The sequence below is a fragment of the Bombus pyrosoma genome, linkage group LG1 (genome assembly GCF_014825855.1).
Source record: "Bombus pyrosoma isolate SC7728 linkage group LG1, ASM1482585v1, whole genome shotgun sequence".
Classification (NCBI taxonomy): domain Eukaryota; kingdom Metazoa; phylum Arthropoda; class Insecta; order Hymenoptera; family Apidae; genus Bombus; species Bombus pyrosoma.
This window is the reverse complement of record NC_057770.1, coordinates 2,791,479-2,813,644: the sequence shown is the minus strand read 5'-3', so window position 1 is coordinate 2,813,644 and position 22,166 is coordinate 2,791,479. Positions and strand designations below refer to the sequence as shown.

The 22,166-nt window shown below is 42.1% G+C and overlaps 1 protein-coding gene and 1 long non-coding RNA gene across 2 annotated transcripts in view; one reads left to right on the top strand and one right to left on the bottom strand.

The window, feature by feature from the left end:
- Positions 1 to 22,166, bottom strand: part of LOC122571238 (heterogeneous nuclear ribonucleoprotein L) — a 156,077-nt gene that overhangs the window by 101,165 nt on the left and 32,746 nt on the right. The gene's annotated exons all lie outside the window — the stretch shown is intronic.
- On the top strand, positions 3,765 to 4,196 carry LOC122571253. Its single transcript, XR_006318005.1, has 3 exons — positions 3,765 to 3,842; positions 3,923 to 3,986; positions 4,147 to 4,196. It is a non-coding gene; the product is annotated as an uncharacterized LOC122571253 (long non-coding RNA).

Below are 22,166 nucleotides of genomic sequence, written 5' to 3'. Positions count from 1 at the left end.
AATATATCGAGTATTTGCGGAGACGTAGCTCGGCAAACAAACGGTATGTAACGCGAGTACGTAATGGACGATTCATTAGAATCGTGGGATGGTTCGCGAGCACGCCAGATAGAGGGTATACGGTGTTTGCTTCTACGAAATGCACGTACCCACCTCGGACTTAATTATCCGGCGTTTCCATCTGGAGCGAAGAAAGTAAAGCTCCTTTGTACGGTCCGAAACTCGAATACAAGACCCTTTGTTGCATTTCTGCGTGTGTAGCGCCGTGTAAATTCAATACGACCGCGTTCTTGCCTCCCTATTTCTCGCCTCGTGCCGTCCATCTTTAACAAAGGCGTCTCCCAACTTTTCTCTCGCCTTAAACGATACGACCAAAGAAGAAACGGTCAGGCATCGCGATAAGAATATAGGTAATCCCATCGACTGCTTCTTTTGTTCCGTTTAAAACGGTATTTCGTAGCCGGAAGAAAGAAAGAAAAGTATCCAGCGGACAGATATGCTAATGGAATCTATGTCGTTGAATCGTTTAATAAAATTCTCGAGCCAAGAGCGAAACGAATGAACGATAGTGAGAAAAAGGGAAGGAAAAGAGTTCGATTTCTGGCTTGGAGCAGTGCTCCAAATGGTCTAATCAGAAAGATGGACGATCAGAGTAGTCAAAGACACCGTGCGAAGCAGACGTGAAAGAGAACAGGCCGGCCAAGGAGACGCTTTAATGAAACCTCGTGCTTGTTTGAATAGTCGGTAGGACTAGTGTACTTCTTTATTAGTACCTTTATCAGTAGGCTTGAATTTATTTTCCAAGAAACATATATACCCGTAAAAACTTACTCTGGAAGCGAAGTAGATACGAAAAGATAGACACGAGATAGAAGGTTATAAAGTTTGCGCCATTGTTACGGTAGGGACAGAAACTGTTGGAGCGTTTCGTCGCGAACCCAAGTGTACGAGAACGAAGCCAATTTCAGAAGTTGCACCGTCTCGGCCCTCTACGACTCGGGATCCTCAGGATTAGATCGCACCATTTAGGATTGTTGGGATTAGGTTGCACGATTCGGGAACGGTAACAGCCGGCCCTACGATTCGAATGTGGCTAAAATCGGCGGCCACGAATCGTGAACCGACTAAATTGAATCTCGTTCGAAGACTGTTAAAACCAATCTATAGGACTCGAAAAGCATCGATACGCGAGGCTTACGATGCAACGAAGATATGGTTGGAATCGAACGAAATATTACTTAAAGCTTCGAAAAATGAGCTAATCTATAAAACGAGGCTCGCGATACGTGTCTCAAATATTCGATGAAGAATTTACGAACGCGTAGCCAGCTCGCGCGCTGTAAAATGATATAACGTTCTCGCAGGATTTATTGGGGAAAAATGTGCGAAGGAAAATATACGGTAAACTTGATACGTCTGTAGGAAGAGCTCTTGTTTATTCTGATTTATATCGTGGCGTATGCTGCCCGCTATTCATCGAGTTTTATAAACGACTCAGGATTAATCGTGTTAAGCCGTCGAGAACACGGCTGATGAATTAAATAAGGTCCCGGGGCTTTTCGTGGCGGAGTCTTCCGTCGATTGATGCCCCCTGGCAAGCCTTTTCTATTATTAGGAAGCCACGCTCCTTGATTCCGGCCGGGAATCTCATCCCAATCCCATTCAGCCAGCTACGAGCGTGTGAAAAAGTGATGAAGCGTCACAATTACGACGTCAATTTACCCCGACACGGTCCAAGAAACGTTTCACTCGACTACGAAGAGACTGTGTGTGCCGAGATACCTGGAAACCTACGTATTTCCCTCGAGTACGGTCCTGCCATATTCTCAGCGTGTATGCAACCGAGTCGATTCGCTGGGATCTTCGTCCGACTATTCATTCGGCTGATACACACCGGAAGAAGGAGCCTAGAACCAGGTTAGAAGCGATCTAATAAGCGTGACACGCTTGCGACTGCGAGGCGTCGGATTGAAAGGCCAAATTGAATGCCCAACCAGACACGGCCCGTTTCTACTTCGCCGTGTACCAATTCATCGGCACGCATTGGCACACCGTTTTGATTCCATATGACAAATGTAACAATTCGTTTGAACGAAGCAAATCGTTAGCATTCGCGCGAGGCAACGATGCAACGTAACAATTTCTAGAAACTACTTTTAAGACTCGCTTAAGAGGACGTGATCGGTACGAATTAACAATCGTACGTGTTGTACATGCGAATCTCTTTTCCTGGTTGCAAAAATTTTGCACGAATTAAGTGGAAACATTTGCTTAAAATCTCGGTCGAAGTTTGTTGTTAGAGTGGGACATTGAATAACAAGAGTAGCTGGGATTGGTTAAAGCAACGATAAAACATAGTAGTCGTAAACAAGTAGGAATTTAAAGTTATTATACACAAACGATTTCCTGTTCCGACTGTTTCAATATATCGTATATATTCTTTATTTATCGTTAGATTCCATGGGTCTTATCTGTCTTTGCATCGGTTTCAAACTAGATAACAATCGTTAAAGGCTTTCGCACGTGCCTGATCATTTCCCGATGCTAGCCTCACTTTCCTTAAGTGTCTTAATTAAAACTCGTGAACAGAAATGTTTGTAAACGCGTTTCGTTCATTCGCTTAACTTTCGAATCAGACAATTCCTGTAATCGTATACTTTCTTCTTTCTTCGTTGTGCCCCATTATGCGCACATCTATGTGCTTGTGTGGAGAATAGAGGAACGAAGGCTGTTTGGATTGGCACGAGAGAACGGCGAGCCTTTCAAGACGGATCTCGATATTCTCTTTTTATTTCTCGAGGGAAATTTCAACGGTGGAAAATGTAGAAATTTGCCAATCGACGAGAACACGGCGAGGAGAGAAGAGGTATCCACAGCTGTTTCAGCACATCGAACGAAAAATCGACGAGCATCGCGCGAGTTAGATCCTTGAAATTTTCATAATTGTCGAGAAACGTTTGCACGCATCTGTGTCTTGGGAGAATCGTGGCGTCGCTTATGGTCGAGCGTCGATTACATGGTGAGGACAGATGCGTACAACGGAAAAAGAAAGAAAAGCTTCGCGCGCACCGATGAAAAAGAAACGAAGCAACGAAGGCGGATGGAGTAACGACGTCTCCTTCGAGGTATTTTTTTTTCTTCTTTCTTCTTTTCCGTTGAATTCTCCGTGACTGACCTACCCTCGCGATAGGTAGCTTGCTTCTCTCTCGTACTTTTCTTCAGTTTCTTTCTCGCCTCGATATAAATATCGGTGACAAATTATCCCAAGACGTCGGGCCGCTTTTCTGTGCGAGATGTTCGCTACGCGACGACTATTAGAAGGAAACACAAACATCCAAAAATAATTCTCTGACACTTTCATAACATCGCGAAGGTAGGTTTCATCGGGGGAGAGAATGTTAGATTTGATTGATTATAAATTAATAACCCTGTTACGGGTTAACTGAATCACGGCTTGTTAAACACTTGACTCTAACGTAGGTAACCGAGTATTCGTAATCATGTTCCTTTCAACAATTCTTTTTATCCTTTCAGCGAAAATATCAAAAAATATTCTTGCGTCGAAATTTATGTAAAATTTTCTCGTATTAAATTAAGTAAGAGTTCGAGCTAAATATGGCTTTATATAAAAGCGAATGCCACAAAAAAGTAACTTATGCTAGACGTATAGATAAATAGCTACGACAGGTAGCATTGCTAAATTGACACAGAACGTCCTGATCCTTCTCTTCCGAAAACCATCCCCATCGGGCCCAGTCAAAGGCGAAAAGATATCCGAGTGCTTCGTAAACTGTGCTTACATGAAGACAGCTCGGGTAGGATTTAAATAACATAACAATTACGTAAGAGCGTGTTGTTTTGATTACTAAAAAGCTCGAGGCAGAGCCCGAGGACTTTAGAAAATGCTGGTATTTTTTCTCAGGGAGCACGGTGCCTGCAGCTTTTATGAGACCTCTCACAATGGCCGGTTCTCGAGAATGCTGAAGGTAAGTAATCGGTGCACGAGAGATCTTCAGCTTCGTTCCTCATTTCTATTCCGCGCCACGCGGTGCCACGAGTTTGACCTACCTCACGTACCAGTCACCTTCAGCATCCTCCCTTCGTCTTCCACTATGGCCGTATGACTGATATAAACGCAACTGGTAGGTTAACTTTAGAGAAGGAGAAACAGAGAAAGGAAGAGGCCAGCATCAAAGAGATACATATACATATGTGCACACTGGCGCAGCTGTGAAAACCGCGACAACTGGATGTCTCATAATTTCTATGAAGTCTTTAATCATCGAGCTTGCCATTCTGAAACTAGAGGCACCGTACATCTTCCTGGAGTACATCAATGAAGAAGCACGAGCAGATTGAAAAGAAGAGGAACCGAGGCGCCATAGATTCTTGACAGTATGAATGTTCCTTGATAAATCGACCACTGGCGAATATTCATAAATCAAGCTTCGCCTTTTATATCAATAAAGCGTTTGCCTTTGACGACTACTACAGCTGAAGAATACGAATTCGCACACGTCGCAGGTTTTATAGTCGAGCAATTTTACGATTCTCTTCGATTAATCCCAAATGATACCAAACTTCGAATATATTGTCCGTATAGCATTCAAACATTAAAGGCATTAACATTATTCGTTCGTCTCAATGGTTACACCTTTGGTTTCTACAGAAATTTGCCAACAACGAACCTCGTACGTTCTTTCTACCTTCGATTAATTCATACTCGTATTAAAATATTCTCGTTTAATCACGAAGCGAATTAAAATCAGAAAACCGATGAAAACGTACTTATCGTGCTTTCTTCTGTAATCTTCGTTTACGAGTTCGTTGGGAAATTCAAACTATATATACGTGCTTTGATATTGAAATTGAAGCTATACGTTAATACAGAGATCGTTTCAAACAATGAGGGGCTTTTTCCGACACTCTGAACAGCGTAAGAGCCAAAGGGAAAAGAGAAAGAGAGGATTGAGACGTGGCTTCTCGTGATATTTATTAACGAGCGCGAGTTGTTTTCACTGCAAGCACAAGCTGTTCTTTGATCTCATCGATTGCAAGGCTACGAGAAGTCGGAATTTTCGTAGGAAAACAAAGAGGAAATTAGTTGCTTCCGAAAACGTGATATTTTTAACTTGATATTTTCTTGCGGCTCGGCTGGTTGCAAATTCCTTTTTTCCCTCGTTTTGCTCGCCGGTAGAAGAAACCATGCAAATGCGACCACAAACCTAACTTCCGAAAGAGAATGTGCGCGCAAGCTCGCAAAGAGCTGCGGCGTCCTCTAATTCCAGAGCAAAACTTCCACCGTAAGATTACACCTGCGGTGCAGCAAAATTCAAAAGCGACTGTCGTTATTATTTCGGCGAGAACGAGGAGGTTGAAACGCGCTCTCGTTCGCGCGATCGTCATTAAATGGCACAACGGGTACAAGATAGGTACAACACGGTTCAAGCAGCGCATTTTTCTGCAAAAAGAGAGACAGACGACGAGGAAGAATCTTTCTGCAAAGAAAACGAAACTCGTAAACCATCTTTCCTGGCGTCTCTGGCCATAAATAATAAAAAGGACACTACCAGTAAAAACTATATAAAAATACCGAAATGGCTACGTAAATAAAATGGTAGGAGAATACAGAGGACCTTTCTGCAATCCACGTCTTCGTCAAATGAGAGATGCTTCTAGAAAAGTAAAATAAATTTCCACTAAAATATTATTACACAGGGATGAGAACCTATGTAAATGAAATAGATACCTGGTATGTATGTCAATTTCTATAAATTTCATAAAATTGTAGAATCAAAGTGAAAGGTATCGTTTCGTAGATAAGAAAATTGTAGGGTTGAATTACACATAGTACGTACTTTATTGCCTACGTGTCTTACAAATTACGATGTGTCCTGTGCAGTTACCGGCATAACACGGGAATGGCGAGAGAAGTAAAGAAATTCGGCTACCGTCAATTGTCTCCGATAACGGTAACGTTCGTATAAGTCACGAGTCACGATAAGTACATATAGTCTCGAAATTTCTCGAGTTCGGTGTTCGGCGTACGCTCTAACAAAAATAACGACGAAAAAACTATTACACGAATCCTCAAAATTGCCTGTCACAGTTACAATGTTATAAAAGAAAATTCGATAGCTTTCTTACAAATCCCATCTTCGTCGAGCACACCTCGCTACTATCAACCCAAGCTCGAGACACGGTCTCTCCGGAAAGAAAGCCGCCAATGGTCAAAAACTTGCTCGATGTTGACGCGTTATTTTTCTTCAACAGCTCCAAGATTTTATTCGGACATCGCTGCTGGCTCCTAGCAAGCGGCACTTTAAATGCAGTTGCCTTTAATCTGCCCGGTAGCTGCACAAGTCCCGGAAGCTCGGTGAGGTCGCTCGTTTGACCCAGCTCGTGCACACGTCATTCGTTCCAAAAACGTTCGCTGGCCGTGGAAAAAAGGAGGCGAGCAAAAGGAAGGAAGGAAGGAAGGAAGGAAGGAAAAGGCTGTGTTCTTTGCCGCGTTGCTCATTACCATTCAAAACGGAACGGCTATGCCGGCAATTTAACCGTGTGGCTACGACACAGGCACACGGTCGAGCGCGGAATTTTCTCCTCATTGTCCAAACCAGTCGCGGAACAACGTAACCAGCGGCCACCGCTAACTTTCAGACGAGCCCTGAAGCATAGACTCGTCGACCACCAAGGCAAAACCACCGTTTCTACCCTCCGCCTTCCCCTAATTCCATCGAGGCTCCTGCAGGGAGATCGTTTCGTTCGCGCGACCGTACAGACGAGTGCTTGGCTGACCTTAATCGTCGCCTCCTGTGTGGGTGCAACAAGCACACGTTGGCTCGGCTTACGAAGAAGTCGATTGCCAACGGCTGGTTACCTACCAGGAAAACGCGATAAAGGATCCTCTCGACTGTATAGAGACGTAGACACGAGCGTAATAGGGGTCCAGTCGATCGACGTGGTCACCAGCCACGATATAGTCCTTGCGCAGCTACTTTTTATCGCTCGAGTCTTGTCTTCCTGTCCTTCCATCTCTTTGCTTCTTCTTTTTTCCATTTTGTTCTTCTCGATACATCTTCATTTTTGGAAGCCTTCTTTGCGTTATTGTGTTGCTCCTCTTGGAATATTGGCATTATGGTATTACGAAGGAAGAAAGGAAGGAAGGGAGAGAATATTTCATTCGGGACCTGATAGCAGTCTCGTCGATGAGGCAAACTATATTTGAGTGATTTATCATTCGAGATATTAGAAACGAAAACCACCTTGCGCGATAATTTACCGACCAACGATGCTGTTGAATTAGTAAATTATAAATTACAGATACATACGTGTACCTCTGTTTCACAATTTTTAATCAATTACATGACTCGTAGTCTGTAGAACTTAGCCCTACAATTCCATTTGTTTCGTTACCAAGCTTATCATACCGTCGCTGCAAGAGATTGTAACAATATCAATTATTCGTAACTCGAGGCTTGTAAAATGTCAATAACGATATTACTTCGCTCATGCAGGAGAACAGTGGAGCAAGCGCTTAAGAAAATCGTGTCCTTTTCTTGTTGCGGTGTAATTCTCTGGTGGTTATATCGGAAGAATTACGATATTAGTCAGTACACTGAGCGCTACTCGATGCTTTGATCTCTGTTGAAGTATATAGTACCCTCTATATTGTATAATGTACGATATACATACATCCCTGAAAGATTACACACTTACATTATACATCTGATCCAAGGGAAACTGATGGCCGAGAGAAACTTTGAAATCTGCGATGCAGACGCGTGACTGGAATCGACCACGAGGTCGGCGAACTACGCCCACTATCTTCGCGATATATTTACAATAGCTTTGCGATCGCAGGAGTACAGTGCGATCGTGATCACGTCCCTGCTTTATATTGTGTTCCAAGTCAGCCGATTTATAACCAAGTACGACGGTATCCTGTTTCGTTTCGCTACTGGTAATAACGTCTCGAAAGATTGAATCCCACCGCCAAGTATAAGCTGCTGCTGTTGCTGCTGCTGCTGCTGCGTGGCTTTCGTTTATAGGTGTGTCGATATTTAACCGGTACATTCGATATCAACGTTTTGCTATTGAGAAACTTTCTTTCTGGTTTTACCAAGTTTCCGTACAATTCTATAGCTAGACATTCGACGAGAACGTTACAGTCTCCGATAGTTCTGGATCCTTTAATTACCTCCGCTATGTATCGTATATGCTACAGATATATCGTGCCCAGTTCCTATGTTACATGGACACACCTGCGGAAAACTGCACGAACACAATTCCGATTAATTAATCGTTCCTTTGATAGCTCAGGTCAATTACCACGTTCTCAAAGTGTGTGGAAAGAAACGTCGGGATGAAGAAACCTTGAACGAACACATGGAAAAACCCGACAAGTACAGCCATTGTACAGAAGTTAAGTAGAATAACGAAAATGTTTAACGAGAAAAACATGGTTCGGTCTTATCTGGTTCGGGCATTTCGTTCTTCGGCTAACAATCACCACCCCTGAATGGCCGAAGCTTTCTGTATCTAACGATAATACAGGTTATAGCATTCGCTATTGACACACATATACACAGGCTTATCTGAAAGCGGTTACGTATTTCAAGGCTGACATTACCTTATCGCGAATGGGACCGGTATCGAGTACCATGAAGCTCATCGCGTTAAATGCAACTCTCCTACCGTCGCGCCGTCGAATTTAGTCGAGTCGACAAAAGCCAGTGCAATTGAATCGTACTCGATTCTAATGAACGACACCGAGGAGCCTGGCTAGATCCAATTTTAATAAAGCCGGCGCAAGCGGAAGCGGAACGAGAAACGACTCGTAGGATTAACGTGATTTTAGCCTGGTTTGACGATGTTCGAATTGCCCTCGATCCACCGAGATACGCGTCCCTTCGTTGCAACAAGTTGCAAAAATCAATATTTGTTCGGCAGCAAACTGGTGCAAACTAAGGCTGCTGGCAGAGGCAACTGCGAGTTACGTACGGCTAAAACGCGTCATCTGGAAACACCAGCTGTACATACCGAGATGCACGTGGATGCGTTCGTACGTGCTGCAGAATCTAATAACCAGTGGACGAATGTGTACGAAGCTCTGTATGTGCGATTAAAAAGTCGAGAGAGTCGAGCTTTTGTGTTTCGAGAAGTAGCGTGTTCGAGGCGGTGATTTGTAAGGCTTGAATTTTCGAAATGTCGAAAGCTGAACCTTTAACACTGAACGTATAAGGTTCTAGTTTTCGAAGCTTCGAGGCTCGAGTAAAGAAATTAACAACGATCGACGTATTTCGTTTCTTTTCTACGAAAAATTAATTGGAATACGTACGTGATTAAATTACCAACTTTGGAAGACGATTGTTAATATTTGTCATAAGAATAATTACCTTGTCAAGCGTAGCCAGACCTGTGCGCGCATTCTTCAAAATATTTCTCGCTGCCAACTACGGTATATAACAATTGTATATACTATTTGAACGAATCGAATCTTCAAGCTCGGAGACTTAAGTGCTCTGATCCTTACAATCCAAGATTTGAATCCAGAGGATTGTACGTAGACGTTTACTACTTGAAAGTCACAACTCTAGTTTCAATTCCTACTTATCGCGCACAATAATAGCGTGCACCTAGTACACCTCGATAGAACGTGCCTTAATTACGAACCAAGGGCGCAGCCTATCTAGAGTACCGTATAATGTAGAGCTGCAAGGACAATGGACGTCAAAGGTCCGAAAAGTTCGAAGCCGTTCAAAGTTCAAAGCAAATAATCTGAACTGGCTGAAGATGTTCCTCAACAAGTTGCAACAAGAAGCAGTCGTTACGTAGTATAAACTGCATTCCAACGTAGCAAACATAAAATGGAAGTCGTTCTCTCGCGGCGTTATATGAGAGACCATCGTGGGCAAACGAGAGACTAGAGTCGTGTCTGCTGGATTTAATGTTCGCAGATTCGTGGACGCGTGGAAAGGTCTATCCTAAATCCGGATTTCAAACTCATCCAACTTAATCCGCCGGCTTGAGTGCTCGTCGCAAACCGCTCAGACAGTGGCGTGACAAATATATCGATTGTCAAGGAAAACTATCGCGATGGTGTGTCACGCGATATCATCAACCTTTATTGTCTATAAAATAGAGCAGATGGCGAGGATATCGCGAACGTTCGCAGCACAGCAGCCTTTTATGAATATATTATACGCGCTATACCGAACATTTGAAAGTTCCATTAGCATCTTAACGAGACAGGACTATCGCGATTATATTGACAAAGTTTGAAACAAATCTGAAAATATACGTAGCAGACAGTGTCAGCTACAAGATTATTTCGCGGAGATCACGAAAGTATTTAAGTAGTCAGTTACTTGATATATTAATAAACCATGATATTTAATGCGACCATCTTTAACATTTATTCTCTTAGAAAGACTTTTATTTCGTTCGATACCGTAAGATTATACGAGTGCACGGTGATCTTGTAGTAAAGTGACCGCGTGATCAACGTCGTCTAAACTAAATTAAACGGTCGCGTCTTTTCGTTATCCTACGTTCTCCTTTTCTTATCTCGAGAATCCAGGCCATAGCAATAGACACGTGGCAGGAAGCGAGTGTAGAAGTATAAAAATTCTCTTCGATAGTACGTTTAAAATGACTATTAGTGGTGTATTGTATTAATTCTTTACTGAACATATGTTCGCAATAAATATCTCGTAACTCCTCTATATATTTTCAAATTGGTCTCTAATCTTGCCAATATAATCGAGCCAGTACGACACATATAAACAAGACATAATAGCGTTCAAATACTTTCGTGAGTCACCCTACATGTAAATGGATGATGGACGTTAGTCTTCGATAAACGAACATCGGAAGAAGTGTTCTCGTAACGTTCGAATGGCGAAGATTAAAATCTTTTTCTCCCCTTCGGTATCTGTCGATATCATAGCGAGAAATATTTACGTCATCCGGCGTCCCGATGGCGAGTTATTGTGAATAATCTGTGCGAAGATTATACCGTAGGATCGAAGAATGATGGATATACACCTGGAGACTCGCATTTTCATGGAAATTTCCTATTAAGGACCTCCGCGGATAATTGTCGGGCGAGAGAGCAGCCATTGACAAGAAGACGTAACTGTGTCATCCCACAGAAAACTTTAGTCGAAGAACAAAACCGGAGATAGGAAGAAAAAGATCGTTCCAAGGAATAAGCGGTGGTATTGATTGGATCTGCATAGACTTTCTCGTTAGTACCGAAGGAACTTTCGTTTGTCAACGGTGACGATATTCTTGATCAGTACGCGTGTAATCGTACGAAACAGACTTCGTACATATCTGTAGTATCGCGGACATAAGGCCTAGGAGTTAGCGATACAATGTCGCGAGAGCCGAGGCGTTCTTAAACCATATACAATGTCGCGAGAGCCGAGGCGTTCTTCAATTGTATAGTTTTGTAAAAAGGGCCCACGTGGCCTTGGCCACGAACGGTCGCGGAACACGTGCGTGGTGGGTCTACGGAAAGACAAAAGAGATGCGAGAGCAGTCAGTTTTAGTTTTGAAGTCGGAAATGCAATCAAAAAGGCAGAGAGTGCAAGTTGCGTTGTAGAGTATAGTGTTGCTAGCGTTGTCGAGAGAGTGTGGTCCGCGTGACAGAGAACGTTGGATCCGTTGTGTCGAGAGTTGTCTAAATTGTAACGTCTTATTGCGATTAGTTCGCGTTAATCTACCATCGTTTTTCTGTCTATATTTGTACAATCCATTCATTATAAATAAATCACAAATGTCAGGGTATAATAACAGTATATTCCATTGAAGATACTACATATCGAATAGTCCAGAAAGTTTACGACGAAATTCTCGCGATGTAAGTTTAAATAATAAATAAGTTTAAATAAATAAATTGCGATTAAAAATAAATGATTATTAGCGATTAAATTAAACGATGCCAAATTGCAATATGTTAGCATCGACTCCTCTACGGAGGATATTATATCGTCGGTAGTCGAAACCATAAATGTGTCATTAGGGTCTAGACTTGATAGCGACTTCGTTTGATGATACTGTTAAGGTCTACCGTTTTAAGAGTCGCGAATGTTATAACGTATTTAACGACGCTATCGTTCGCAACCGAGGATCGTATGCACGAGGCTGATGTGCCGTGGCACATGGAAAGCGATAAGGGTTTTCTTAAGTTTTGGGATGAGCGATAGAATCTTCCGGCAAGAAAACTGAGTGAGTCAAAGTCGCAAAAAAAGCTCAGTGCCAGCTGGAGACCTTCGCGAGATCCAAATCGTCGAAGGTCGACGTGCACGTTATCTAACAAATACGCACCACTGTCTTTTTCAGTAACTCGTCACCAATTAGGTAGCTTGAAATAGATTTTGTAGAATTCGGGCTATTCGTTTTCTTATCGTACAAATCTTTTACGAAGATCGAGCTAAACGACGATCGAACAGTATAATAAAGTTGCGAATACGGCTAGGATCGTATAATCGAGCTAAAAATTCAATATTTTCTGCTTGTCTTTATTATTCGTCGCTTCCAGATGTCTTCTTCAGATGTTGCATCTAATCTACTGGAAACAGTCGCGGCTAGAAATTTGCCAGGCGATATGTATTTTGTGCAAATTCGTAACAAATAATCTTCCGATATAGCGAAATGCAAATTGTACGAAGCGTACAACGATCATATATCGACGATACAAACTTTTGGAACAGCCTAATAAAATTTTCATTGGAACTGATTGGACACGTCGAATAATGTAACGGTGACACATCGCGAAAAGAACGTTCGAACGAGATTAACCTAGCGCGATAGGGTTTGCGCTTAAAAGCAAAACACGCGAACGCGAGGTAAACTCCTCCGAGGTATTCTGGTTATTAGCCTGGGGCGTTTGTGTCCGGAATTAATTACACGCTGTTCATAAATCCAACTGGAGAGACGCGTAATATATTCATACTTTCGTCAACACGGGCCTGTGCTACGAAGCAAAAAGTGACTGCAGAGACAAAGAACGTCGTCCCCTTGAATTACTCGCAAAACGTGCACAGCCCGGGACCAACTCGTCGACGAACTTTTACTCGCACGCCGAGCTATTCGAAAAAGAACCTGCTCCACCAAGGGGAAAAGTATTATTGGATTTTAGACGAACAAGCTATCTAACTTCCACTTGTTTCGCTTAGCGTCTCAGGAGAGGAAACTAATTTCTCTGTCGCTACGTCATATTATCTACACCTCGTTCTTCGAACAATGCCAGGTATATCACGCGTCACAAGTATAATTCGAATGATTCGCAAATGTAATTTCGAATCGTTACATCGATCTCACGCGTATAACGCTTCATTGAAAAATGAGAATACGTCCGAAAATTTTCTATACCTTTTGTATAGCCATCAAATATATTTTTATTATAGACATATAGATAATTTGTTCAGAAAACTTCTGAATCGCGTAGATATCGTATCGTCAGTGTTATAGCGGCATATGCGTCTTAGGACGTTTCGATACAAAGATTGCCTCGCATAGTTGTTTTGCCACAGAGGATCGACACTGTACGACCCGCATAACGTAATAAACAAACACTGGACAAGGCAATTTCGCTGCTACGTACAACTTACAATCGGCGACGAGTTCAAACCTCTCGGTACCCCCCCTCCCCTCGACCAGTATAAATAAACGACCACGTTCTGCAAGAGTCAGTCAGTCGAACGAATAATTATAACGAACCAGTCCAGCGAATCGGCATAACAATTAGTATCAGTATGGCAGCATCGCGCAATCTTATAACGAATATCATCAAGATTAACTTGGTATTCTACATTTTAAAATATCTGTAAACATAGTTAATTAAATTAACTCGTCTCGTTATTAATTTAACCAACAACGCGTCTCACCGTCCACCACAGTGTAAATATTATAAGCGTGAATATTTCTGTAAAACAAATATAGTAACACTTAAAGATGTAAAATCGGAAACTCAATAAACGGAAATATTTCATGCCATTAACTGTCAAAACATTCTAGGTCTTCGTACCTCAAAGAGTTAATCGGCCAAAGATTCATCGATTTAAATAGACATTGCAGTGAATCATACTCGCGCTAGCACAGTTCGCAGAGTTTAAAAGTCATGTTGCGATTTCTACTTCTCGGAAATTTCTACAACTGCGTTATATCACGATGCAAACTTGTTAGGCGAAGTCGAGTTAACCCGTTCCAGCGAAAAAAAAGAAAGAAAATTGGAAGAGCAATATCCCTAGCCCAGGTCGCGTTATACGGAAACTTTTCACATATTCGAATAAATTTCCGCGACAAACTAATGTCAAACTTCTGGCGATTTTGCTTGTTCGATGGATGTCGGCGTAAGTTCACCCGCACGGAGCTACGAATCGTTACACACCGCGCGTACGAGCTTCATCGTGAACCACCTGGCGTCAGATATATCCGTGACTTCATCGACTTCCAGCTACGTCAAAAAATAGTTGTGCAGTCAGAAAGGAGAGGCCTCGACAGGGTATTCGCGAAATCCACGAAAACTGGTGGCATACTAGTTCAAGGCTAACACGAGCCGCTCATCGCAGGATGTAACATATCAGCGAATGCGAGTATCGAGTGATGTCTATACAGAGTGTCAAGATATGAGAATGTTGGAAGGGTTCAGAGGCCCTCGGTGTGTACGTCGCTTCTCGTTTAAAGCGGCCGTGCCACGCAAACAGTATCCTTTATATTGTCAAAACTCAAAGATCCGCCTAATCTAATCTAAGAACGCACAGCGATAGAACGAGATTTCGACTGTTACATTAAAGTGAGATACGTAAAGTATGGACGAGATTCGCTGATAACAGTTCGTTTGCGGCGTAAAACGAAATTATTTATAACTCGAAAAATAAGCCTCGAACGACATTTTTGTAGGGGAAATTTTTCCATCCTCTTGATGTCTAGAATCGATCCTGTGATAAATGAGCCTTCAGAAACTACCGTTATTTATGTATGTCATCTTCTTGCAACGAATGAACTTATAAAAGTAAGTCGTTCGTTTCGTGAAAATTGAACATTAATAGTACACTTAAGTAATGAAATGAATAAAAAAATGGAGACGATCCATTTGGTTTCCGAAAGGCTCATATTTTCTGGCACATATTTTCTAACACCCTATACATTCCTCGACATGTCACAGCCCGAGGCTAACCCGCTTGAATAAAAGCGAAGATGCGCCAGGAGAATGCGAAACCCTTGCAACAACGTTTTTTTTCTTTCTTTTTTCTTTTTCGAAGATTCTATCGACGTATTCATCGTACGATAGAACCACGACACGATTCTCCTGGGTTCTCCTCGAATCTTATCGCCATTCTTCGTCGGCTGATCGAATCGACTACGACGAAATCTTTGTTTGCCCATCTAAGTAATATTGGCGTTCGCTTGCAAGTAGAGTTTCCTTGAAAGTAGACACAGTATCCGCGTGTCAGCCTGTCATCCCTGTGGCTGTGTTAAAATATTCAAATGGCAGCTAGGTATTGCATATTCAGAGCATGCTTGAAATGAATTTATCAGGTGTCTCGTGTTAAAAGATTAAACCTTCGCCGGAGGTGGTGTCCAATAATTAAAGCACAGGTGATAGAACGGACCAACAGCCACTTTCTGCTTCGTTTTCTCTTATCGTTCTTGATATACGTCTTAAAAGGTAACGCGTATTTGCGACATACGCGACTTACAAGGTGAAAACCGTAAAAGAGTTTCTTTTTATCTCTAAACAGTCGTGAACATTCTCTTGGTGCAGTAAAGTACAGAAATATATTCTGCTAAAAAGGTCAGTTCCACGCTTACTGCCTCTTGATGTAACGTGGAAAACACAAACAAACGAAGATTGTAACCATATTGTAGAACGTTATTGTTTTAAATATCGATCCTTCTCCACAGCTGAACCACGTATAATACATCTTGAACAGCGAAATAGTTTTCGAAGGACTTCGAACCGCGTAACATTTTCAAATAATTGCAACCTTGATGCTAAATAAACGGCAGCGTTTTTCAAAGGCGCCATACGATCTACGAATGTAAAATGAAGGAACGTAGAAACATCTGAAGATGTCAGTTTCCAAAGCAACCCCTTAACGAGCGACAAAATCATTCAAATGCATGACGTATCTACAGAGAACATGGTGCATGAACATTATACATATTACAGACATTTCTCGAAAGCAGCAAGTATTTCCATCGTCGATACGTTTCGCGTCAACGTCAACTCGTATGAAAATCCAACGCTCGATCGTCTATTCAACGCTCGAAAAATAGAATAAGATTTGGAAAAATGTCGCTTCCGTGCAGCGCTGTTCCATCATCGCGTAAACCGATATAATGCACCTTTCCAAAGCAATTCGACGTTTCCAATGCTCCACTCTCGTGGTCGCATTGACTTCGTCTCTGACGAATATTCAGCGCGAATCTTTCGAGACTAACGTAACTTTGAATTACCGAGGAGCGTGGTCGAGCACACTTGGCGCGAAAAAACTCGATTCTAGTTCGTGCAATAACGACCAACTTGCTTTTTTACGTTCCACGTTTCTTGAAAAAGTTGCTGGTTAACGTCCAATGTATCTCAGTGTTTCTTCGACGAAAGTTGCTTCTTGCTACCCGTTACCATCCGTAAAAAAGCGAAAGAAAAATAAATCACAGTAAAAAAGCACGATAAGTAATAGCACGCTTCTGTTGGTTTTCTGATTTCGACGCTGATTAGCTCTCGAGCCCGCTATTTTGTCCAACACCGTTCGAAACATGCAACGACGATAGGCAAACAAAAAAAAAGTGGCTCGTCGGCGAGGACGCAGCTAAAGAATTTCAACGGTCGAGAGGCCGGGCGCGTTCGACGGGCGCTGAATTTATCGCGCGTCTATTTACGAAGCAAAGGAACGTAACACGTATGCTCGCTCGAGAAGAACTCGCGACGAGCGAGCGGATGACGCACGAGTCGCGTCGGCGTTGAGGTCGATGCCATCCGAGCGAATCGTATCTCTCGCACTCGACAAATGATCCAATGTTAATGGCCAGAAGCGAAGGCCTCCGTTTGCTCGTAATAATCTCCAGTAATTCCTTGACGAATAACAGATCACGAATAAATCAGCGAGGAACCGCGGCGAGACTCTCATCGCCAAAGTGTGGCATTCCAGAAGGATAAAACGACCGTTAATAAGGGAACGAGATAAACGTTGCATAGTTTTCGTGGAAGGGAAATTTATTATCGACCATCAGACAGACGCTGGCTCGTTAGAACGGGAAAGATGAAACGCGAAATTTAGAGGTAACCGTGTATCGGATACCGTTTAGACTTTGATGATTTTCCACCGTGTTAATGAGACAGTTTCGGAACGTTAACGAGACCTTTGGGGAACATTCGACGCCCTGTTACGCAACTTTGATATTCATACCGAGGAAACTTACAGATGCTCGTCTATGAACGGTTGTTTTCCAGGTGGAACTGTTCTCTTTCTTTTTTTCAATTATTTTTCTAGAAAACCTTTAAAAGTAACGAGAAAATGACGATGGGTACAAGATATTTTCCCCTTACGTTATATGTTTTTGCAATAAATGGCTGAATAGATAAATACTTTTTGTACTCGCCGCATATAAAACTGTACGTTCGAGATCAATGTGCAATTTTTACAATGTCCAATACGAAACACGTAATCGCGTACTATAGAAAGATACGGTTTCTAGGACCTGTAAGTTAGAAACGATGTTCCCTTTAATCGTAAATATAAGCGTTACAAAACCATCTGCCGGAGGATGTTCCGTAGGTTACAAGCCAATACGATGTACGTTAATATCAGATAATGGGGACGCGATATGTGGCTTCCTTGCGGTGAGAGAGAACGGGCAGTACGATAAAATTGTCGAAGCGAAGGGAAAGAGTTATCGCAAATGGAAAATGAGAGATCCGTAGGAATTACGCTTCTGGATGGAACGTTACTGGAACTCGTGTGATATCAATCGTGGAATCAAGTTTTCTCATTGCGTGTTATATACCTAGAGAAATGGCTTTCTTTCCAACAGTCGAGAAAATCGAACGAAATTAATCAAACAAACAAGATTAGTTGATCAATATGAAATAAGCAAACGGAGGCAAAGAATCGGATTTCCTAACAATGAAGAATAACTCTTCGATTTGCGATACACATACGCGATCTCAAACTAAACGAAGGCCTTAGAAAACACTCATCGATTGTAGGAGCACGGCAAACGAAAGATAACGTGAAAAAACAAAAGAGACGAGGAAGAGATTCTTTAAAATGTTAAGAATATATCCCAAGGATACTTCCAACTTACGATCCTTGCGAACAATCTCATAGCAAAGACGCTATAAATTGTAAAACAGCTATCAACCGTACAAGCATAGCAAACAGCGGCAACTTGATCAAGCCACTCGCGTACACGGAAGCGAACAAGCCTTTGTTTAGAGACAGTTTTCGCGTCGCTGTTGAGAATAAAAACACTTGTTCCGATATCCGTTACTGGCGATCCAACACACATATTTAGCCACGCAACACGGCTCCTCTCACCAACCTTCGTCCGCTTATTTGAACGCCGCGAGAAAGCATCTGGCCTATGAATGGCGAGTAGATTCTTTTTTTTTTTTTCTTTGCGCGCGCGGGACAAGCACGCGCGTGCCTCTAATTCAGCTATATGGTTATATTCGTAGATACGATCAGTGTAGCCGGAAATATTCAACTCCACGTGCGAGCTAGAAAAAAAAAAGAAAGGAAAAAAACCATCGAGAGCTCGTGTTACGGCCACGTGTATCGATTAAATTAATCCACCGGGAAAATAAATCCAACGTACATAAACGCGTGTGAGGTTTGCTCGATGAAGATTTACCGTGGTCAGGGAACGCGGCAGTTGTTGTGACACGCGTAGCGAACGTGTTTTCCAGGTTCACGAATTCGAGCGTTGAACCGTGGAGGAGCTCGTATGCGACGGACGACAGACATCTGCATGCAGCCACGCAATCGGCGCACGCAATACTCGAAATACGTGCGGACGCAATCCAGACACGAATCAGACACCGCGGCATGCTTGGCGATAAAATTAGATGCAAAAGGTGTTGCGACTTCTAAAAGCGTCTCTTCCTTTTTATTATAAGCAATTTAGGCAAGTTTATCTGATTGCGCAAATACGAACGTAGAAGGGTAAACTTTACACAGGCAACATAGTACCTCCTAAGTACATAAATTGCAATCTTTGAGGGAAGAAAAAAAAAAAATAAATGCATGTCCTGATATTTAGTGCCGCTATAAACACATCGACGTCTAGCGGTAGCTGGAAACCTAATTTGTAAAACAAATTTATTGGCTTATGCCTGGTTGAGTTATACAGCTCGCATTGCCAAATTACATTTAAGTTTTCGCGATCGTAATTATACTTAGATTTAGGGCCGTTTACAATAGGAACGCGGGCTAAGGAGCTTTACGAGTTACGCCGAGTTTGCTAACGTTTAAGGCTGTAATTACGGAGGATGAGTGTTTTGACGAACTGTCGTTCCGACGAATGAAGCATCTGAAGACCGAAATAAGATGGTTCGAGAAGCTGACGCCAAACTCCTGAGTCAAAATAAGCCAAAAGATCTTGATAAACATTGGTCCAAATGTTATTACACGCAGATAACGATTAGTTACGATTAGTTACAGGCTTATAATTGAGAATATCTTACGATACTTAGACTCATATTTATTTGCACTTTCCTCTATGTTTTAGAGAGTACCGCATGCATCTAAAGTTTGGCGCTACATTTCTCAAGCACCTTGTATATTTAATTACTTTAACAAGTTTGCTCGCTGAACTATAAGTCACGAGAAGACGACAACAACAGAGACCTTGAAATGCCATAAAAAAAAAAAAGATAGATGGAAGAAGGTGTAGGTTTATGATGAAAGGGAAGTGGCGTACTTTTAAGAAAAAATAAGAGAAATTATAGAAGCGAAAAAATCTAGAACAATGGGAAACACTCGAAGCGAAAGAGTTGCGTTCATAGGGTGTGCGGTTGTGCGTTGGTAACACGCACGATGGAAAAGCTGAAGAACACAATGTAAGACCGATTGTGAGACTCGTAGGACTGTCGGTACTGGAAATTCCGGTTTCGTGAAACGAGACCGGACTCGTCAAATTCAATACAAAGGATCGTGCGGAGGCAAAGCCTCGTCGTCGTGACGGCCCTCTGTTCGTAGGACACGATAAAAAGATAATACTTACACAGCTTGAAACCTTCTCCTCGTTGCCAGATTCGGTATGTCTTATTCAATATACAAGAAACTGGGAATTTTGAAAAAACCGACAGATAACTATAGATTCGCGCGGCTGGGTATAATGGACATTGTACGTTTCTAGGACATCTATTTAGTCTAACTCCATTTAGCAGAACGAAATTTTTGATTAAACCAACTCTCGTCGATGGTATTCGCCTATATCTGTACGTGAATTTCTATTGTACGAACGAAAACTTATATACAGACAGTGAGAAGAATCTGTGAACTCTTATTATATCGTACATTGTACCGTATCGTATTGTATTGTACTGTATCATAGAAACTTCAATTGTGTCAATTCAGTTCGTTCCAATTACATGTATCGTGCGTGCGCGCGTGCATGTGCGTGTATTTTCTGTGTGTATTCGAACAAATAGAATTCCACTAAATCTGTTTTTTTGCATTGAATACGAATAACCAATACCTGACGCGTTTGTTTGTTCTACGCCGGAGACTCGCTCGACGAAATCATTTCCAAGAACTGGTGAGGATAGTAATAACGACCACTCAAACAGGCAAAATCACACTCGACTAATCTAACGTTGCTATATTCCTAAAACGAACACAACCTCTAGTTTGGTAACCTTGAAGCCACGAGAATTTAGTCGAACCATTCTACACTAGATCGCGAAACCTAAACGAACGAAAACATTCATTCATAACATTATAGGAGCCGAATAGAGGAAAGCCAATCGCCATGAGATTTGACTCGAGGCACTAGGACACTCGAGATGTTAGGACACTCGAGTCGGTTACCCCAAGGTATTAAGCGGAAGTTGATAGTTGTTGGATTTTGATGTCCTAGGGGTATTACGAGTCCCGCCATACCTAATTGCACCCAGAAAGCTTCCCATATCTATCAGATCTCTTAAGTACCTTCAGACTTTCGTAATCCTTTGCATAATGTATGAAGTAGCCGATGTTCCTAAATCATTTACGCCGAATCTCTGAATTTATGAATCCTCTCCATATCAAATTAACTGGATTCAAGAGGACCGCATAAACCCCGTATCATAGATCGTTGTGAGCTTCGCGTAGCCCATATCTCTAAATCATTTTCACCAAATGTCTGACTTCTGAATCCATACTATATGCGAAATAAGCCCGTTTCTAACAGTATAAAACCCAGTGTCGTATCTAGCCGAGTTTTACATATCCAAATCGTCCGTATAAGGTTCACCAACTCGAAACTGGTCTATATGGAAATGATCGAGTCGAGAGTTGTTTACGTTACGTGCCACACGTGTTCAACATTTTCTGTTCCTGTAAATCCCAGTCCAGTTGAATTATAGTCCCTGGTTATCGAATTAACATCTTTTTATCGGCTTCTATATTTTACTTGCACAATATCAGGTTTTTATTGTCATAGAAATAAGACACGCAGAAAATACTAGGAAATTTAATACGCTCAGGATGAATTAATTAATATGCAGATAGCGTAGTAGATAAACATAGAAGCTTCGAAGAGAAGAAGCTCGATAGAATTCTAGACTCCTGTAAAGCTGTTAGGCTGCACGCTTTGAGAAAAGAACGACAATCTGCATAAACGTATCCACTTCACGATCGCGGACGGCAACTTCAACGGAAGTTCCTAACGAAGACCAATTTCGTTACGAGCGTCTAGAATAGAAACGCGGACTTCAACTACGTGTACGGGTACTCGATATAATTCGAGCGGCGCTTCGCCTAGTTTGTCTCTTTTGCAGCGCCTACTTTACTGCCACTCGTATGTAAATACGCGAACTTTCGCCTGGTAGAGTAAAAAGAGAGCAACAAACGAAGAACGCGCTTCGGTGTGCGCTACATACGCATCGAGAGAGTGACATTTATTCGAGAACACCCTAAATATATAGAGTGCTCAGAAACGATAGG